The following is a 21,113-nucleotide window of genomic DNA, read 5'->3' as shown; positions in this document are numbered from 1 at the left end:
TTCAGCATTCATCCTTAACATAGTGACTTGGGAGTAAGATCAACTGAAATTAGCAGGGCTTTTTACCAAGGAAACTTAGTTTGTGGCCGCAGGACAAACTAGTGATATTGAAAAAGCAATACTCAGCCTCATATTGAATCCTGGCTGCTGGCATCAGCTGAGCAAAGGGAATTGCAGCCAGGTAGAAATCAAAGGTGGAGGGCCTTCTTAAGACTCATGATGAGCTAAATTTGTAATGTGTTATTTGCAAAAGAAACACAGAAAGGCATTTGAGGGTGCTGAACTGAGAGGTTGTTGGATGCTATAAAAGCATTTCAGTATCATAACAGTAGCTCCATGCAAGGTCTGTAATTTGCTTAGCACAGTTGAACTGAATCAGACTAACATCACATCAAAGCCAGCATTTTTTGTTGCTCACAGTATCCAAATTTACATTCCTGGGAAGTTTATAACAATTTGGGAATCTCATCAGAATCTTCCATGGGTATGGGGGAAAAGGTTCCCAAGTATTCCACAACTAAATATTAAACTACAAATGTTTTATTATTTAACAGGATTTGCTGTAACAGAAGGTTTGCTTTTTCTGGTTTACTTTCAAATGTATCATAATCCTATTTAAATTTTTATTCCATTCAGAATAAGTTGTAATATGTAAGGGTAAACCTTTATACAGTGGTACCTCTGGTTATGAACTTAATTCGTTCTGGAGGTCCGTTCTTAAGCTGAAACCATTCTTATCCTGAAGTACCACTTTAGCTAATGGGGCCTCCCGCTGCACATGCACCTCCAGCACGCAATTTCTGTTCACATCCTGAGGCAAAGTTCGCAACCAGGAACAGCTACTTCCGGGTTAGCGGAACTTGTTATCCAAAGCATTTGTAACCAGAGGTACCACTGTACTTTCTTCCTTCTTCTATCTCTAATTTTCCAATTGGAAAAACAAAAAAAAATAATCCTTCCAGTAGCACCTTAAAGACCAACTAAGTTAGTTCTTGGTATGAGCTTTCGTGTGCATGCACACTTCTTCAGATACCAGAAGTGCATGCACACTTCTTCAGATTCAGAAGTGTGCATGCACACGAAAGCTTATACCAAGAACTAACTTAGTTGGTCTTTAAGGTGCTACTGGAAGGAATTTTTTTTGTTTTGACTATGGCAGACCAACACGGCTACCTATCTGTAACTTTCCAATTGGATTTGATTATTGCTTCTGGCTCTGTTTTTGTACCCTTCCCCCACCTCCCTTTAATAGACCTGAGATGTGTTGAACCTGTAAAAAAGAAAAAGAAAAGTACTTTTACAAAGTAAAGTTTATGTCTTCACAAAAAGAAAGTTTGCAACTTCAGAAGTTCTTAGAGTTCTACCCAGTTCTTACATCTATTGCTATAAACCTATGCAACTATGCCCCCTTGTGTTTTGATAGATATATACAAGAACAAATTGGTCAATGATACTGTATTTCTCAGAACCATGTCAGGGGTATGAGTTAAAATCACTCCTCCACTCACATCTGCAGTCGTGATCCTGGTTCCTTCACAGAGGGGGGCGGAGGGGGGAAGAAACTAGATGCAGCAAATGCAATAATGTATTAAACATATTGTCTTGCTTGACTTGCACTCACTTTCTTATACAGAATGTTTTGGAAGTCCGTTCGACTTTCAAAAACATTTGACAACCAAGCTGCAGCTTCCAATTGGCTGTAGGAGCTTCCTGCACATAATCAGAAGCCGTGGAAGCGCTGTCAGACATTCAGCTTCCAAAAAACGTTTGCAAACTGGAACACTCACTTCCGGGTTCGCGGTGTTTGGGAGCCAAAATGTTTGAGTCGCAAGGCATTCGGGATCCAAAGTACGACTGTACAAACATCTAAAGGAACCTAATCAAGTGAAAGGTTGTCCGTCCGTCCCCCCGCTTTAGTTCTTAACCTCCCCCCAATTTCCTAGAAATCCTCTATCAAAGCCTCACTGACCAGAAGCCCACAGTCTGCAGCAGTTCCTGCAGGGCTGGCCTTAGCATTAGGCAAAGTAAGATGACTGCTTTATGCAGCCACCTACCTGTGCCAGAGCAGCACGGGCAGCCCCTCAGCCATTCCTCCTGAGCTCCCAGCTATCCTCCCATTGAACAACAGATCAGCGTGTGCCAGGCAGCGTGCTTTATATCTCTTAAGCGAACCTGCCGCCTTTGGGGGATGCTGTCCCATTACCATTCCTGAAGTAATACAGGGTGGGACGCCTGCCATCTTACCCTTCGCCTCAGGCATCATGACAGCATCACCACCTGCACAAACACTTCCAAATGCATTTGACACCAAAACATTGTGTGCTTTGGCTGTCTCCTTTTTCTCCCATGTTCCACCACCCCCTTCTCTTGCACCTGCCCACACTAGCCGCCGTCCATGTCAAACACTGATTTATTGATGTTATGTATGATATTCAATATCTCATAAGCTGAGGCACAGTACAATCATGTCTTACATGCATTTAACTTGTGCAATTTCAATTATACACAGTAGAAGGCCAGCTGGTTGAAATCCCACAAGTTAAATGTGGATCGGGCACATGCAGAGGGCCATTTTTTGGGGAAGCAAGGTAGAGAGCTTAAAAAAGTAATGTTTGCATCAGGGGATTTGGTCATAAAAAGAGCTTTTAAGTTCCGTGCCCTGCTTCCCAATGGGGTGAGTCCAGCGGTTTGGATATACATTTTTTTAAGTATATGCAGAACCCTTGGAACCAACCTCCTGTGGAAGATGAGATTGTACGGTATACTGGATCAGCCATTAAGCCAGAATCTGCAGAGGGTTTTTTTTATATATCTCTATATATGTATGGAATTTTGCATCACAATACATATTTTGGTTTTTTTAATAAATAATTTTTATTAATTTTCCAACACAAATATACAATTTTATCGAAATTTCCACAAATTTAGTTCTTTTTGGATTTCCTTCAGCTTCTCTGGCAATCATCCATATTTACCTCTCAGTTACACATTTCTCTGTTTATATTGCCATTAAACTTCCCTCCCACTCCTGTTTCTTTTTAACAATATATCTCAACTTTCACAGTGCTTCTTGAAACCCCGCCAGCGTTGTTTGCACATCACATATTCTTTTCAGATATTCAGCAAATTTCCCCCAGTCCTCGATGAACTTTTGGTCTCGAAGATATCTAATTTTTCTGGTTAGTCTGTCCAGTTCTGAATAGTCTGTCAGCTTCGGTCTCCATTCTTCTATCGTCGGTATTTCCTCTTGTTTCCATTTCTGGGTCAGTAGAATTCTTGCTGCTGTGACTGCATATTGAAAAAGTTTACAGTCTTTTCTTCTTATTTCATTCCCTGTAATTCCTAAAAGAAAGGTCTCTGGTTTCTTTACAAATGTATATTTTAACATCTTTCTCATTTCATTGTAGATCATCTCCCAGAAACCCTTCACTTTCTTACACTCCCACCACATGTGATAAAACGTCCCTTCTTTTTCTTTACATTTCCAACACTTATTACATGTCTTATACATTTTTGCTAACTTTACCGGTGTAATATACCATCTGTAAAACATTTTCATAACATTTTCTTTAAGTACCGTACAAGCAGTAAATCTTAAATTTTCTTTCCACAGTTTTCCCCAATCCTCAAACTGAATATTATAACCGAAATCTCTGGCCCATTGTATCATTACCGATTTGACTTCTTCATCTTTGGTATTCCATTCCAACAATATTTTATACATTTTTGACAAAATTTTACAATTATTATTTATCACATCTGTCTGGAACTTTGAATCTTTTTCTGCATAACCACTTTCTTTATTGTCTTTTTTAAACATTTCATTAACCTGAAAGTAATGCAACCAATTGTATACATGTTCTTTGACTTGTTCATATGGCTTTAATTTCCATTTTCCTCCTTCTTTGGTTATCAATTCACCATATGTAATCCAATTACCTCTCATATTTATTTTCTTTACACTCATAACCTCTAGTGGAGATAACCAGTGTGGAACTTTTGGTTCTAATAGATTTTTATACCTATCCCATATTTCAATTAATGAGCTCCGGAATATGTGGTTCCCAAAGCCTTTATGGATTTTCTTCTTTTCACACCATAGATACGCGTGCCATCCAAATCTGTTATCAAATCCTTCTAAATCTAATAACTCTTTATTCTCAAATTTTATCCATTCTCTCAACCAGCAAAGACATGCTGTTTCATAGTACAGTTTCAAGTCCGGCAGGGCGAAGCCTCCTCTTTCCTTTACATCCGTTAATAACTTAAATTTAATTCTCGGCTTCTTGCCCTGCCAGATATACCTTGAAAGCACTCTTTGCCACTCTTTGAAAATTACTACCCCTTTAATATGGGGATAGCTTGAAACAAAAATAATATATTTGGAAGGACACTCATTTTTATCATAGAAATTCTACCCCAAAAAGATAATTTCATTCTTCCCCACACCTCTAGATCTTTCTTTATTCCACAATACATATTTTGAACACATTTTCTTTCTTTCTTTCTTTTAAAAAAAGGTTTTCCTAAACATTTCCTTCTCTCAAAATGCACATTTCTAAACTGTTCTCTTTCAAAATACACATTATAGAATGCATTTTGATACTTTTTTCAGCCATGAACTGCTGCACAAAATCCACAGAAGTGCCAAAGCCAAAGAATGGCAATATTCTGATTTGCACATTGGTCCAGGTGGTGCAGGTCCATTTGTACTTGGGTTTGCAAAAATGAAATTCTGCAAACATCCCTGGATTCAATATTGAAAGAGTCTGTGGCATTTGCTTTCTGGTGGTTTTGATACATGTATGCCATTGTTCCACATTGCCTGATGAATGTGAACATGTGAGCCTGCAAGGTTTTGTGGAAAATGGGGAGTAGGAGATAGACAGCATAATAATTTCTTCAGTCTGCAGATTCTGATGAGTTTGGTTCTAAGTAATCCAATGTGGTTTCTCTCTCTCTCTCTGTGTGTGTGTGTGTGTGTGAGAGAGAGAGAGAGAGAGAGAGAGAGAGAGAGAGAGAGAGAACCATATCGATTCAGTATCTTGTAACAGACCCAGCTGCTAGGGTAGTAAACTCAGTGCTTTTGTTCTGGGGGGTACGCAGGGGTACGCATACCCCTAAACATTTGGCCTCATTGAGGGGCAGTATTTCATTATGAGTAGGAAAATGAGAGTACCCCTAAACATTTTTTTAAGGAAAAAAAAGCACTGAGTAAACTTATACAGAATTTGGAATTGTGACATCTCTCGCTTTGAACAGCAGGTGGAGGTAAATAGCTAATCTGAAAAGGGAGATAAAGCAGGGATCTACTACTACCATTAGTTTGCTCTGATGGAGGGGGCTGGGACAAGAAGTTGGTTAATCTCAAATACTTGTCAAGCATGACCCCATCTTGACTTGGGCTTGCTTGTGATATTTGGCTTGTTCTCTTCTCCCTATGAGCAGTGTCCAAGCAGTCCATGTGCCCTTGCATGAACTGTGTGAATAAGGCACTGGTGGGAAAGGAGCAAGCACACCGTGGAGTGTTTGTTAAATGGAAATAACTGTGAATATGACCTGGGAAAATTCTGGTTACAAATTTCACTTGCACGATCCCACTGTAATTAAATGTGGCGCTGTCGGGAGGATGCAAATCTATGATGCAAACACAGTTGGAATACTGAGTACAGTTCTGTGTGCGGTGCCTCAAAAAGGAAGGGAAGGGCAACCAAAAGCTCTGATTCTGGGAGAGGAGATTTCAGCTAAAGAAAGAAGGTAGGACTCAAGAACCCCTCCCATGGTACCCAGGGTGAGCCCAATACATTTTGCTGCTTGATGACCACCATCACCCTTCTGTACACAGAACTCAAGCGGAGCGGCTGCTAAATATTACTTCATTGCTGGCAATGGGACAGCCTCCTTCAATGCATCTGAGGATAGGAGGCTAGTTATGCAGGTGCAGAACAGACTGTGTGGCATGGACAGTTCAGTCTTCCAACAGTAAGATATAGCTAGGGGGCTCAGGTGGAACACATGCTGCCTCCTTGTATATACCTAACAATAGGGCTGGCCCTGATAGTACAATTTTTTTTTTTAATCCTGTACATTTATATTCTTTGGCATAGCTTTAGCAAGCGGCTCACCAGGGCCAGCCTATCACAGAATGGTGAACGGCTCCCCTAGTGACGGGTGAATGTCAGTTTCAGTTCCTATCCATTTCTTGTTTTTCCAACACTCACAAAAAATCATCAGCATTTTAGTGCAACTTTCTCCTTCTATAGGCACATTTGTATTTTTATTTTTTTTGCATACACTTCTGCAAAGCAATTTCCCCTTAATACAATGCATTTTGTATGTTATTCTCACTAATATGTGCATTTTAATGCACACATTAAAATGCACATATGCATGTTGGCACAAGTTACATGGCTGGAGAGCCGCATTGCAAAATTCAGTCGACATATTGTTTCAAAAAGTGTAAATAAATCAGATTCACCTTTAAACATGAAATGAATTGAATTTGTCCCCAACCCCAATAGTACCCTAGGACAGCCAAGTTATTCTGGCATCTGAGGGAGAAAACCTTGCAAGTAATTCTCCCTTTCCCAGGGAGGGAAAATAACCCCACAATAAATAATAATAAATTAAATAATGCACCATTTGCTGCCATTTCATGCCACCCAAAATCAACTGCCTAAGGCAGCTGCCTCAACCTACCTAATAGTAGGGCTAGCACTGAGGCTCATATATACATCCCTTACATTTTGATTTTTCTTACAGAAATGAAGAGAGATAGCTATCCTGAGGCCAACAACTATAACACTGGGGAAGGCCTTAAGAAGTTCTGTTAAATAAATACTATCGTGATCAACAGTTGTTAGCCAACTTTTTTAAAAAAATAATAATCAATGAGGAGCTAATCTGTACCTCAGATCACAACATGGGGAGCCAGACTGACATTTGAATGTAACCTAATTGGCCAGTTTTGTACTACATTCAGGAAAGGAGAAATAATCAGTGTGCCATTTGAGGGGTGTTAACACAATGATGGTGACTAATAGTAACCATGGAAATGAAAAGATAGCGGATGGAGCCCAGTGCGCAAACCTCACTGGCGTCCTCAAAGAGCAGAAAATAGGAGCATGATTAATTTTGTACACATCAAAGCAAACTCTTGTCAGTGGCAATTATATGAAGGACAAAGAAACCGAAGTCCATGGAGCCTTTTCAGTGGTCTAAGGTATTCGGGATATATTATCATTTCCCATTGCTAACAATGAAAATGCCTTTGATGTCAAGAACTGAGTGTGCACAGTGAAGATTTGCCTTGAATTTACAGCATGCAGAAGTCGTGAGGTAGAAACCACAAATTAGCTTTGAAATAGGATTGATGACAATGTGCATTAATGGGGGGGGGGGGAATAAATAACAGCATCAGTGGGTGAGAGTTCTTCCTTGAAATGGAAACCAGGAAACTAGTGGCCTACACCAAATGACATCCCATGGGCGATGCATTGCTGAGAATTTAAGAGAAACAAAAACCTTGAAAGTCATCACTTGAGCCGTGAGGTTGCTAACCAGGCATCTCATTATATATGACTACAATCTACAGAGTGGCTTGTTAAAAGAAAGCACCAGGTTGGTTCATTTTGAGTCTCCTCATAATCAAATTGGCTCAGAAGTCTCCATTGTTTGAAAACATTAGCTGGCAAGACCTAACAAATCAGAACAGAATGTGTTTGCAGTTCCCAATAACATCTTCTGCCAATTTGGAAAATGGAGTGTCTCACCCTGTGTACCAGGAGTGGCTAATATTTTTTGGTTCAACTACTGGATTTGTTTTGGAGCGATCATCTGGGGTGGGAATGCCATACCAGTGAGGAGTGTGACCACCTCACTGTCTTGCATGGACCCCCACCACACACACATGCATACAGAACAAAGACACATGTGCAGGATTCACCCACCCACAGGGGACACAAAGACACGCATACCCCCAACTGATCCATGCATTCACTGGGGATGGGTTTATCATGCCCTTCCCATTCATCAAATGACTAGGGAAGGGCACTGGGCTGGGTGGAGCCTTTTTGAAATTCTTTTTCCACCACCAAAATCAGCAGGGATCTTGGGAGAACAATTTGCTTACAAGTCAGATCGTGCACCTGAGATGGGGGGGGCAGCCATCCCTGCTCTCCACATGATCTAAATCCTGCACAATTGAGGTTCCAGGTCAGACAGAAGCCTTTGTGTGTACAGCTGTATGTTTGGAAGCACCATCCTTGCAGGCATGCTGGATAAACAGAGGCCAGGAGCATAGTTGGTGTAATGGCTCCCATTCCTGTAGATGTTTGTGTGGTACCTAAAGATGCTAGAAGCAGAGCAGCTGGCGTGCATGATGCTGGTGGCAGGGCTATGGAGTGTAGTCCCATTCTCACAGTGGGAAAGTGTGTGAGTGGCCTTCTGAATCGCATTTGTATCACTGCTCAAGTGGCCATGGAGAGCCCTGTTGTTGTACTGTAATAAGGTAAGGTAAAGGTACAACTCCCATCATCCCTAGCTAACAGGACCAGTGGTCAGGGATTATGGGAATTGTCGTCCCAAAACATCTGGAGGGGCGAGTTTGGGGGTGCCTGTCCAAGAGGCTCAGTGGTTTAGACCACAGCACTACCTAGAGTCCAGACTCCCTCATTTTGTATTTGTTTGTTATGCACCTGAGGATCCTCCATTCTAGAACCACCCTGTTCTTTTGCATTTCTTTGTTTTCTATGGCTGCCACTGGCCTCAGATTCTGGAAGCAAGACTGGCTTTTTTGTAAGCTGGGGTAAACTCAATCTAGCTGGCTTCTGATTTAGGTGTCGTTTCTGCACATTTGAACCGTAGGTAATTCCAGAAGAGATCACTGTAGCCTGACTCTGCACCCCTGGCTGTAGGTGATATTTTCTTTTCTTTTCTTGCACTTCCACATCCAGTGGTCTGTGCAAGGTATGGATGGTGAAAGCCTGCTATTTCTACCTCCTTTTTTTTGGATTTATCCTGATGCCAAGGATAAATCCTGCTCCTCCCGTACTTTTGCCAGAACATTAGGGAAGAAACGTTTAACTATCTCCCTCTCTTCTTCCAGCAAGCTTTTCCAATTTTCCAACAGTTTCATTATCCTGCTTTCCCCCTGAACACGGAAGCATCACTGCATAACCTCATTTGACTTCTTGCACCTTCATCTCTAAACCCCCTCAAGGTGTCTTCTGAAGTAGGTCACTCCACCCAGTTGCATGGCAAGACCGGCCCTGCACTGGCATGGAAGATAATTCAGTGCGAAGGAAGAAATTCTGCTAAAGTTGAGCAGCTCCATAGCCGAGATCCTGAAAATCTCGGAAGACATTAATTCTGTATTAGTTCTGTTCAGCATTTACATTTTGGCAAAGTTAGCTTAACTCTCTGCACAGAGGCGTTTTTCCTATTGGGCTTATTGGTGCTTTGCACCAGGGTGCTGGCCTCCCAGGGGCACCCTAGCGAGTGGGGGAGCTGCACAGCTTTGCCAGAGGCCTCCCCTTTCCCTGCACCCGCCACCTGCACCTTGCCAACCATATGGCTGGCAGGCATGCAGCTTGCCTCCCAAGCCTCCGCAGGAGAACGATCCCCGCAGAGGCTTAGGATGGAAGCTGCGCCCCACCAACTATACGGCTGGCTGGCATGCAGCGCTCTCGTTTTCTTTCTCTTTCTCTCTCTCTTTCACCCGCCCGCCCTGTGGGAAGAGGGAGGCAGGTGATGGCAAGGGGGAAGCGGAGTGCGAGGAAGAAGGAAGAAGAAGAAGAAGAAGAAGAAGAAGAAGAAGAAGAAGAAGAAGAAGAAGAAGAGAGGCACCCCCGACTTGCCCCCTTTCTTCCTCCAGCCATGGAGCCTCCACACTGGGTTTGCAGCCCTGCTTGCAGGGTCCCCTTGCCTGTACTATTCAGCTACATCTAGCCTGAGCTGTGAGTAGCAGTAGCTGCTGCCCTGGTTTTTCTCTCTCCCTGGAATCATGCCCTGTGTTTAATGTTATGGACAACTCTATCCCGGGAAAGGGAAGCCTCCTCCCTTTGCTCTTCTTCTTCTTCTTCTTCTTCTTCTTCTTCTTCTTCTTCTTGGAGGGTGGGCTCCTTCTCTGCCACTGCCCCCCAACAAGGTCCCTAGGGGTTGTAAAGCAAGCCAGACCATTTAGCACCAACCCCATTCATTCCAGCAGCTGGCCATCACCCACTCCAAGCCCTGCGAAAAATATCATCACTGTTATTACTACAGTGGTACCTCGGGTTAAGAACTTTGCTTCAGGATGAGGACAGAAATCGTGCGGCGGCAGGCCCTATTAGCTAAAGTGGTGCTTCAGGTTAAGAACAGTTTCAGGTTAAGAACGGATCTCCGGAATGAATTAAGTACTTAACCTGAGGTACCACTCTGCAACTACTACTACTACTACTACTACTACTACTACTACTACTGCTGCTGCTGCCCTCCACCCATAGATATCAGGGCGGCTCACAGCCTGAAACTATGGTACTAAGCACATGCTAAAAACTAGAACAAAGACAAACCAAACCAGGCCAGCAACCCTCCTTCTCCCTTATTGTGAAACAAGCCTTTTAATTGCCTATCCAATGAAAAGAAAAGAAAAGCACTGAAGGTTTTTGAGATCAATCCAAGCTAAAAAGCATTGCAGGGGTTGGGCTAGATGACCCGCAGGGTCCCTTCCAATTCTACGTTTTTCTGAAAAACACACACGCACAACCCAACTGTGAGACTTGCTCCCCAGAAAGTGTGTCTTGTCTTGCTACCTGTGGTTTTTGGTCTCTCGTCAGCCCCCTCCCCCCAGTCTATTCATATTCCTTTCTCCCTAATCTCCAATATACATTTTCCTCTGGTTGAGACTTAAAACAGAAAGCTCTAATTCCCAACTGTGTTTCTTGCTGCAGTCCTACTGTCTACTCAGAAGTAAGGTCCTATTAGATTCAGCAGGGCTTACTCTCAGGTAAGTGCAGTTAGGGCTGCAGCCTTTGTGACCCATGTTTCAGGTCCTTGTTAGGTTCAGGATGTCACTGCTTTACCCCACAATATTTGAAAACGTCAGCTTTGTACTTAAACACAAATTGGCTGGGAACTGCATTGTCTGTGTCTTTATTAATTTATTTAAACAACAACAAACTCGTGATTGCTTTAACTTTTTGATATGTGGTTATTTGAATCATGAGAATGAATTAGAAGAACTGCTGAGCCTTGAATGAGTCTTGCTTTGGAATTGAGGACTTAATTAGATTTTCTTCTACCTTTTCATTTTATTTTGTTCTAAGGGCTTGTTAGAGATAATGTGTAAGCGTGGTGTCAGCTCCCCCAAAAAAGGTTAACAACTCTGGGGAACCTTTCCTTAAAAAGGTCAAAAACTTTGGGGTTCCCCCCTTAAAAAAGGTTGACAACTCTGGCAAACCAGGGTGGGGGGCGCCGGAGGGATCTTTGGACCACAGCTCTGGATATGCTTAAGACGGCCCTGTCTCTGCAATGCTTACAGAATTCTGGGGGGAGGGGCGTGACTAAGGTTTGCTTGGGTCTGATCTAGCAAGCTAAGTGGAACTGTCCAAGACACAGCCAAAGTCTGGAGACTAGCTTTCAAAAGGAAGAGGAGATAAATCAATTGCCCCCCAAAGCAAATTTGCTGATGTGTATAGAGCTCCTTCTCATTGTTTCTATTTGCTAGGATGCCATCTGCTGCTGGCAGATGGCACAACTTAACAGTAGCCCAGCAGCTATAAAAATAAGGATGCAAAGAGGGAAAACAATAAAATTATTAGTGAATGTGAAGGTGTAAGGAAATGAGATATCTGATTGGATTTCACCCTTTTAAGAAGTGCCTGCTTGGAACAATTGCCATGTAAGGGCGAGGTTTTTTGGACCCCTCTCTCTTTTAAAGGTTTAAGGTAAGGGGCTGAGACTTTTTTATTTCACCAAGCTTTTAGTATAGGTTACAATCCTGTCTCCCTGCTATAATGCTGAATGCTTTTGACCTCTTCTTGATTTTAAAGCATTGGTTTTAGTAATTTGAACTGGTTTCATTGTGTCCTGGTTTGTTTTTTCCCTTTGTGATTTTGAAAGTTGCTATTGAGTTTATTCTAGAAAGAAAAGTGGGGCATAATTTTCCTTTTTAAATAAGGCTGCAAAGCAAACCCCTGACCCACCATGCTTAGTGACTGTGTGGATGTGTGGATGGGGCAGAAGTATCTCTTGGCTTAGCCCAACACTACTCTGCTAGTTTCTGCTTGTGGAGGGGTGCTTGTGTCATTCCTCCAGCATCAAGGTCTGTATTCTGCCCACTGAAATTACCACTTAAGACAACAAATTGGGGTCTGTATAATTGCTTGCAATGGGACATGTGCTATTGCTATATATCATAATTCAATCGTTCTCGATTAGCTAATTACTGAGGAACCCCTATTTTTCGAAAGCCAAGCCATGGACCCCCTACTTTTGAAAATTTTGATAACTCTATGGTAGTTACCTGTGCAAAGCAATTTTTTTGAAGAAAATGTGGGGTGAATCCTAATAAGCAAAGGTATACTACAAAGCAGACCATAAAATTTGTGATATTACCACAAATTGCCTATCCCCAGACAGTAGGGAAAACGTCTCTCCATTGCTCCACTACAACTGAATTTTTAAAAAGCAATTGTTTCCTTAACTTGCAAGGGTTCTATACGCAGAAGTCTTTTTATATCAGAAGGTATTCAGACATGCTATTCCTTACTTGTAATCTGAGATGGTACACCTTAGCAAAAACTTTGCAGCATATGGTTCTGCTAACTGAGAGATCATGCACCTTCAAGACATAGGTGAAGGCTTGGTTGAGGCTTGATGAAGAATTGGTGAAGACGGAGTAGAAAACAGCTGGAATTTTGTAATGTTGGTGATAGTAGTAGTAATTTGTTGTTGTTGTTGTTGTTGTTGTTTAGCCCTCCTGTGCCCAAGTTTCATCCCTGGTTTAAAGAGATTAATTAGTTAAATACAGTACTTACTTGGAGTGAGGTTTTTATTCTTGCTGATTACCCAATAGAAACAACCAACTTTTTAATTTATTAGGATCTGTTTCCTCCCACCCCCAAATGTAGCCACTTTGCTTCCCACAGAAAACAAGAAAACAACATCCATGCAGACTACCTTCACACAAAATAGGCCTGGATGATGTATTGATGCATCGTGCATGACTGGTATGAGGGGCAGACTGCGATGGCGAGTGAAAACACCACTGATTTTTACTTCCTCCAGCCAGCGCTGGTAGCAGAGGGACTCAGGAGTGGCGGCGGTTTCACCAATATACCACTGAGTGAAGCCATCCCACTCTGCCCTCATCCTGGCAGAGGGAGAAACAAGCTGCACTGGTGAGGCACAATACAGCTTATTCCTCCCTCCCTCTGCTTCTTTAAACTGCTTGGCTGAGGAGCGTGTAGCTACCCTTGCCTAAGCCAAGCAGTTTTACGGAGACCTGTCCTGCCACCGGCTCACATGAAACCGTTTCACTGAGGGGTTTATGGTTGCTGCTCCCCTCAGTCAAACAGTTAATGGAGCCCCAGCCCACCATTGGCTCGTTCAGCTGGGGTGGGGTGGGATGGGATGGAAGGCCTCTTCCATCCCCCAGCTGAGCAGTTAAGCAAAGACCCGATGCTCCTCAGTTCGCCCGTGAGCCCGATAGGCATCAGGACTCACTCACTGTGCAGGCCTGGAACTGTCCGAAGATGGGACAAAGCAGCCAAGAGAAATTCCAGCCATCATGATATATCAGCATATACTGGTGTTTAGCTGCTGATATACCACAAAGTTGAAAAGAAAATATCGCCCAGCCCTAGCACTAAACTAAATCATCAGAGGGTGAGCTGTTGTGCTAATCATAGTGGCAATTAGCTTAGCTATTTCCCCTGTTGGACTTCTAAGATGAGACATGAATCCCAAACTCATCAGGAAAGATTCACTGAAAGCCCTACCTACAGTACAAGCAGTGTGAGAGTCCTCTAAACTTGATAGCTGTTGAAAGCAATTGGTTCTTTTCAGTTAAAAAGTAGAGAGCAAGGGAAAGGAATCCCTTACATTTTTTTTAAAAAAATGATAAGCTTGTGAGCTGTTTGCCCTCTCTTCCCCCCACTCGCCCCATCCAATCACAAGAACCCTAAGAAACTGTGTCAGAGGTTTGTGCCCAATCCCAGCTCACTTGCCATCCAGCAGCTCTTTCACAAGTTTTCCCCCTGCCAGCAAGCAGATGCTGGTTGTGAGCAGAGGCTGGATGATCCATGGAAGGTTTCACTGTGCAATTAGAAAGATCAGTGAGTCCCCTCGGGTGCATTCCATGGACCCCCAGGGATCCCCGGGCCCCTAATGGGGAACCACTGCCATAACTGCATCCCTTCAGACACCCTGTTTCCTAGGGATCCAGCTGAACTGGGCATGAAGAGTAGTCTTTCTTCCTTGTCTGCACAAGGTGGGTGGCATAAAAATGCTTTAACTAAACATTTGAAAGTTAGTACAGAAGGCTGTTCCATTAGAACAGCAGTATGTAGGAGTGGGAGTATGTTTAGAAGTTGTGTATGTGCAACAGGTATTCTGTGCATTAAAGAGCACTGTGCAATTTATGGGATTCCCAAAGTTCACTCATAAGTCAATGGTCATGGAGGGGAAAGATGTCAGAAGCATTTATCAGGATTGTGTTTTAGGAGGAAGACTCTAAGAAGATAATCAAGATGAGTCAAGTAAGAAAGGCAGAGTGGTGAAGCAAGAAGAGCCAGTGGAGCTAAGGGATCAAACCATGAAGTCAGACCGTAAGGTAGACAATGTGGACAGGAAGATATGGGCAAGAGCCTGGGTGGAGCACAGCCCAGGAGAACTGAATATGAAATTAGGCAACAGACTTTGCTGGAGTGAAACTGGAAGGTACTTTGGTGTAAGAACAGAAGAACATAATGCAGGCGGCCACCCTGGTCCTTGTGTCTGGGAAGGCAGGAGAAAGAAGAGTGCATGAACACATAGTGAAACAAAAAGGACAGTGGTATAAATATAATATTATGCTTGGGGACATTGATTACAATTAATGGAGAACTAATGCCTTATAGAAGTATCTGAGAATCTTATCGAGAGTTATACAGCCTTGTTTAAAAACAAATTTATTGAGCATAATCATTATTTGGGGTTGTAGTAGATAGCTCAATGAAGACATCGATTCAGTGTGCTTGCAACTGTGAAGAAGACAAATCCCATGCTAGGGATCACTAGGAAAGGAATTTAAAATAAAACTATCGACATTGTAATGCCATTGTGCATTATCTATGGTGCAACTGCATTTGCAGTGTACAGTACCGGTCATCTCAATTAGAAATACTTCTGAATACAAATTGCTGGAAACCACAAGAGGGAAGAGGGCTCTTGTGCTCAGGTCCTGCTTGCAGGATTTCTGCAGGCATCTGGTTGGCCACTGTGAATACAGGGGGCTGGACTTGATGGACCCCTGGCCTGATCCAGCAGGCTCTTCTTATGGTGTTGTCATTGGTGACTGAGGGCTTTAACAACATTTCAATCAAGAGGTCCAGTTCCTTAATTATAAAGGTGAGTTCACACAAGTTTAAAGCAAAGTTTTGGATTTATGCGACTCTGGGGGGCAATATGCAACAGGGAACACTTAGATGAATTTTACTACAGCACTTGACTCACAAAACTGCCAACTTCATGTTCTCTCTTCGCTTTAGAGCAGTTTTTCACATCTCTGTCCTTCATCCATTTTGGGCTACAACTCCCATCAGTCCCTCCCCCACCCACATGACTGATGGGAGTTGTAGTCCAAAATGGCTGGTGGGCTCCAGGTTTAAAAGATGGCCAGCATTCATCATAAGCAAGTTATTCACTTTGATTCTGCCGCTGCTATGCTAAAAGGAAACTACAGTTTTAAGGAGACATCACCAGGAGCTTGAAATGCCAGTCAGCAGATTGGCTGATAAGATTAAGTTGCATTGATTGTTTACTGCTCGGCCTATGTTGAGCCCACAATGGCTACCATCTGAATTATGGATAGATGGGGAGAGTCAGCCGCAATGTTGTAACTAGTGTTATGCAAAATAGGTTTTATAGTAAAAGAACTTTTGAAAAGGCTGTAGTTTATTTCTTGAGCATGCCCACAATACATTATCCGGCTTTCCTGGTTTTCCAGGATGAATGACTGTGCTGCTTGTGCAGTTAAGATCAAGTTCAAAAGGATTGTTCAGCACTCTTAGGGAACTCCCTTCTTGACTACAGTCTGATTCACAAATACAGATGAATAATGTTCCTGGAATGTTTCCCTAAGTACTTCCTGTCCTCCTTCATAAAAACACAATAAATATAGGGTGCTCCCATGTTGTGTATTTACCAATTATCAGGCATACACCCTTGGGTGGAATGATATAGGTTTTCATGGGTGCAGTTTAGAACACCAAGGGCACAATCCAAGCATTTTAAACCATTTCAAATCCCATTCATCTCAACTCTCAATAGGAGTGTTAATAGTTAGCGCTTTCATTATAAGTGCTTACGTTCCGCTGAATCCATATTGCTAGTTGCTTCTGTTCTCTACACCATTATTTCCCAAGCTGTGGTCCGTTAGCTCCATTCAGATGGTTCACAGCATGTCTGTAGATTTGTTGTTGAATATGGGAGATAGAACATCCATCACATAAAATGGTTTTAATTTGAATTTTTGTTGCTTTTTTAATATTGTATTTTATTGTATTACACTTTGAATTGTAAGAAATAGAAGAAATAAAAACATAATTAAAAAGCATACAGCCTCCGGTGCAGTCTGCTACAATTACTACAACAGATAGAAAAATCGTTAAGTTGGTCCTCCAAGACCCTAGGCATTTTTCAGGTGGTCCATGGAGGCAGGGGAGCTTGGAAAACACTGGAAACACATGGGGGTGGTTCGGGGAGCAGATTGCACAAATGGAGGGGAACGAGGGGGCATGGGCATGGGGCAAAAGTGAAAATTAGTGCAAAATGGGACTGCAGAGAGAGAAGCGGCTTCATAAATGGGGTTGGGAAGCTGAAAATTGATCTCAGTAGTTGCGCAGAGTGGGAAGGGGAATCTCTAAATAGCCCATGCAGAGCTTGTCTGAAGCCTGGGGAAGGAGTCTTGTTCTTGCCATGACAGCCTAAGTTCAGCAGGGCCCTGGTGCCCACCGCCTATGGTCAGCTTAGCCCTCTGAGGCCCAGGGCAAGTGTACCCTTCTCTCCCCCCCCCCCCAGGCTTGGTAAAGGGGGGCAAGTGGAGCAAATAGAGGTGCAGCTACTGGTATAAAATATGCACAGATAATTTAAGTGCATAGGGCAGTAATGTGTTTGTTATGCTGACGTTCCTATGTGCCTTGTGAAACTCTGAAATACTTCAGTGGCAGTTTAATGTTACGGCATGTGAAGATGGCGAGGATGGGCAGCATCCCTGGCAGCATGATGTCATTGCTATGGCATTACAGCAGTGCTTCTATGGCACTTTGCGGAGGTTGAGGTTGCCATGGCAACTACAGAGTTGAAGCTGTGGCAGTATGAGGGGGTGGTCACAGTAGGGATGAGAGAAGTTACTATTGTAGCAGCACACAATGATTTTTGTGGGAATCTTGCAGCATATTGTTGTGATGTAGTCTGAGATACGCTGCAGTGGAATTGTGGGGGACAAAAATGGCAGGACAGATAGAAACTGAAGAACAGGATACTACACTCTGCTTAAATGGTAGAAAAAAAGTAAAAGGCTTGGGAAAGGGGGGGGGGGAGTATTTTCCTGACACTGTAATAGCAGTAATGGGGGCAACAGATGAACTTCTCTGGACAGTATGATCCAAACACTGGAAGCCACAACTGGAAAGGCTCTATTTCAAGGTGTCACACATTAAACTAAGAAAGTGGGACACCTGGAGAAAGGCCTCAGCTAAAGATTTCAGTGAATGAAGGTATTGAAAGTATACAGTAGGCATCTGTGCGGGGTTTTAAAAATAAGCAAAAACACTTGGAATTGAGTTTAGAAAGTAACTGAGAACCAGTGGAGATATTTCATCAGATATATGATCCCTTAACTCAGCTTCTGTTAGCAGTATAGCAGCTGTAAATGTAATCCTACTAATAGTGAACCTTTAGTTTGTAAGCTTGATGGCAGCGACTGCCTTTTATATCACTGACATGCAAGCTGCTTCTGGCTAACAGGAAGATAAAAATAGTTATAAAAATAATCAAAAAATACAATCAAGGGCCAAGAGAACTGATGGGTTAGTCCCTTTCCCACCGCCCTGGAGCTGTTCAACACCCATCTGCCCTGAGAGGAGGGAGAAGAGGGGAGGAAGCCCAGGCCAGAGAGCTTGTGCCACCAGCTCCTAAAGGGGGAACATTTGCACCATTCCTCAGTTTTAGTGTTTCACAACTGTAAGTCCCCTGGGCAAAAGAAAGAAAAAAGAAAAGGAACCATGCAAAGAATGTAAACAAATGACTAAATTAAGGAGCATGCATTGTGGCAGAAGTCGCAATGCATCTGTTCGGTCTCTTATGGCACCGCAAAGAAGTCCGCGTGGGCGTTTGCCGCAATAAGCCGTCCTCTGGAATTTGTCGAGATGGAAACAGAGGGCGATGGATGGGGACGTTTTCACAGCGCACGTCGGGAGAGGCAAAGGGTCCTGGATGCGGAGTTGCACAAGGCAGCGCAAAGGAGGCTTTTTTTGCGATCAGCAGATAATTTTTTTCCACGGGGGTATTCTGTGTTCATAACATTAACTTGTGCCGGCGATCCCTCAGGCGGAGCGGGAAGCCAATAACGCTTCAGCACCAGAAGCAGCATCTGCCCGAGATGAGCGGAGGCTGCTCGGGTGAACTGACGGGCAGCCTTGTCCGCCGTTTGGCACAGGAGCGAGAGGGCGCCGAGAGCGGGAAGCCGCGCGCCATTCCCGGGGCAGGGGGGCCTCCCCGCGAGGAGCGAAAACGCGCAGAGGCAGCGAAATCCCTCAGAAGAAAAACAGACTCCGCTGTCTCCGCCCAGCTCTGACGACAGCGGCGCGCGCGCGCGTAGGGAATGCTGAAGCCCGCGCTCGGCGATACAGCAGGGAGACATCCGGGTCCCACCCGTCCCAAACAGTCACTTACGCAACCGTTAAGAGGAGCAACAACAGGCCGGCAGGAAAGAGCGCGCGGGGGGGGGGAGCCTTGCTCCTCCTCCTCCGCTCTCCCCCCCCCCCCCCGCTTCACCGCCGCCTCACAAGTTACAGCCCTTTAAACAGGCGGGAGGAACGAGAGCGTTGATCCCCCGTTCCGTCGCGTTTCTCTCTTCTGCCGACGCCGCCGGTTGGACGGCCGGGGTGGAGGGCGGGACCGCGAAGCCTCTCCTCGGCTGCCCATTGGGCGTCGTGCCCGCGTAGCTTTGTCCCGCGATTGGTCGGGAGGCGGGCCGGGGCTTGGTGCGGGGGGAGAAGCCATTGGCTGGAAAGTAGGTTAGTGGTGCGACGTTCAGTGGCAAGCCAGGCGGAAAGTAGGTCAGGTATAGGGGGCTGCTCGCGCCGGGCGTCGCTTGTGTTGCTATCCCGCGCGCCGTTGTGGGGGCCACGCACTGTCACCCCCACGCACCTCCCCCCCCCGCTCGCCGCCGCCGCCCTTCTGAAACGGTGAGGAACGGGACCGGGGGAGCGCTTCCCTTCCGCAGTCAGGCTGGGGAGGAGGGCAGAGATGGAGGTGGCGAGGGAGGGGAGCGGGAGAGCTGGTGGAGGAGATTCCTGCTCGGTGACTTCAGTGCGGGGAAGCGGGGGATCCCTGCCGGCGAAATGCGGAGCCCCTCTCGACTCCTGACAGGTGTGGGGAGAGGTGGCTCTCCTTCGGGCTGCGCTGCTGCCTTCTGCGTGTTGCCCGTGGGTGGGTGGGAGTCCGCGGAAAGCGCGGGTCTGGGTGCATGTGTGAAATCTGTCTCACGCATCCCAGGGCGCTTATGCCCGAGACTTTTCCGGGGGCGGGCGCCTTGCCCAACAGATTAAACGCATCTACTACTCTGGATGAGGACTTGAGGTAGTTTTCCTCCTCGGGGCCTCCGGGTCGGTGCACTGGAGAGGGAGAAGGGGGCTCGCATGCACACGCGGGGAAATTATCCCCTTTCCCTGTGTTTCTTGGGCTTATTTCTGGGATATTTGCTAAGGAGCGATAAGGAAACGGGATTAGATTGTCTTCCTCTGGACCAGAGAACAGGGAGCGGAGTATGTTTACCTAGGGCTGTCCTATTAACAAAACAACAGAAAACCTATATACATGCAGTGTTACTTGGGTGGTATTCTGGACAGAGGTTTTTTCAAACAAAAATTCAGTGGACAGGGTGGGAATGGTACTGGCATTGTAAATCCACAGCCCATTCTCTTATTATTGTTTTAGAAACAAAGTTGTGGTCAACTGAGTAACTAGTAAGGCCTTAGTAACTGACCTTAATTTTAAAATATAACTTATGCAAACTTAGTAAGAGGCAAAACTTGGGAGACAAAAGATGAATGGGCCTTGTGTTTCTGGGAGGATAAAGCTGACTTGCAGTGGGACTTACTCCCTGCTAATTATACATAAGATCACGATCTTATTTCCTTTTCCTGGGTTCTGGTTCTTTTAGTGGGGATGTCATTTGTATTTCTTAATACACTGTTTTTTGGTTCAGATTTAGTACCAAGGCAAATAATTATGTGTTGGGTAAAATGATTTGTCCTGCTCATAAATCTGAACTAGATACTATGATTGTTCAATAAAGATAGCATTTGTGTCTTCTTTCTTGCTCTTATTGAGTTTGTATCCATCAAGCATATTACACTCTTAAAAACCTTGTCTTTTGTATCATTTTAACCAATACAAAAAAATCGCTCTCTTGCTACAATGTTGCTGCCCATCTTAATGCATGGTGATATATTTGTCAGGTGGCCCCTGAACATAGGAGGATTTACTCAAACTCACTCTTAAGTAAAGTTTGAATAGACCCTGGTGTAAAATAGCAAAATCTCTGATGTATTGTAATTTTGTCAAGAAAAAGTACCGAAAGTGGACATTAAAATGCTTGAATGGGAAAAAGGCAAATAGTTTTGTAAGTGCTTGGTGCGTTAACT

General features: G+C 44.1%; 1 protein-coding gene and 1 long non-coding RNA gene across 4 annotated transcripts in view; one reads left to right on the top strand and one right to left on the bottom strand.

The window, feature by feature from the left end:
• Nucleotides 1–10,113: 10,113 nt before the first annotated feature.
• LOC310838760 lies at nucleotides 10,114–19,318 on the bottom strand. The gene is made up of 3 exons (XR_014561152.1): nucleotides 14,392–19,318; nucleotides 10,433–11,911; nucleotides 10,114–10,257 (listed from the first exon to the last, which is right to left on the bottom strand). It is a non-coding gene; the product is annotated as an uncharacterized lncRNA (long non-coding RNA).
• BMAL1 (basic helix-loop-helix ARNT like 1) overlaps nucleotides 15,142–21,113 on the top strand; it is a 52,153-nt gene continuing 46,181 nt past the window's right edge. The window contains exon 1 of one of the 3 annotated variants that reach the window (XM_083725183.1): nucleotides 15,142–19,652. The gene's annotated coding sequence lies outside the window, so the exon portion shown is untranslated. Of the gene's footprint in view, nucleotides 19,837–21,113 lie in introns of all 3 variants that reach the window. The other 2 variants (XM_083725182.1, XM_083725184.1) reach the window with 2 other exon arrangements.

The sequence above is a fragment of the Podarcis gaigeae genome (genome assembly GCF_964106915.1).
Source record: "Podarcis gaigeae genome assembly, chromosome: 1".
In the NCBI taxonomy this organism is placed as follows: Eukaryota; Metazoa; Chordata; class Lepidosauria; order Squamata; family Lacertidae; genus Podarcis; species Podarcis gaigeae.
Note: the sequence above shows the minus strand (reverse complement) of the source record. Positions and strands in the feature narration are given on the sequence as shown.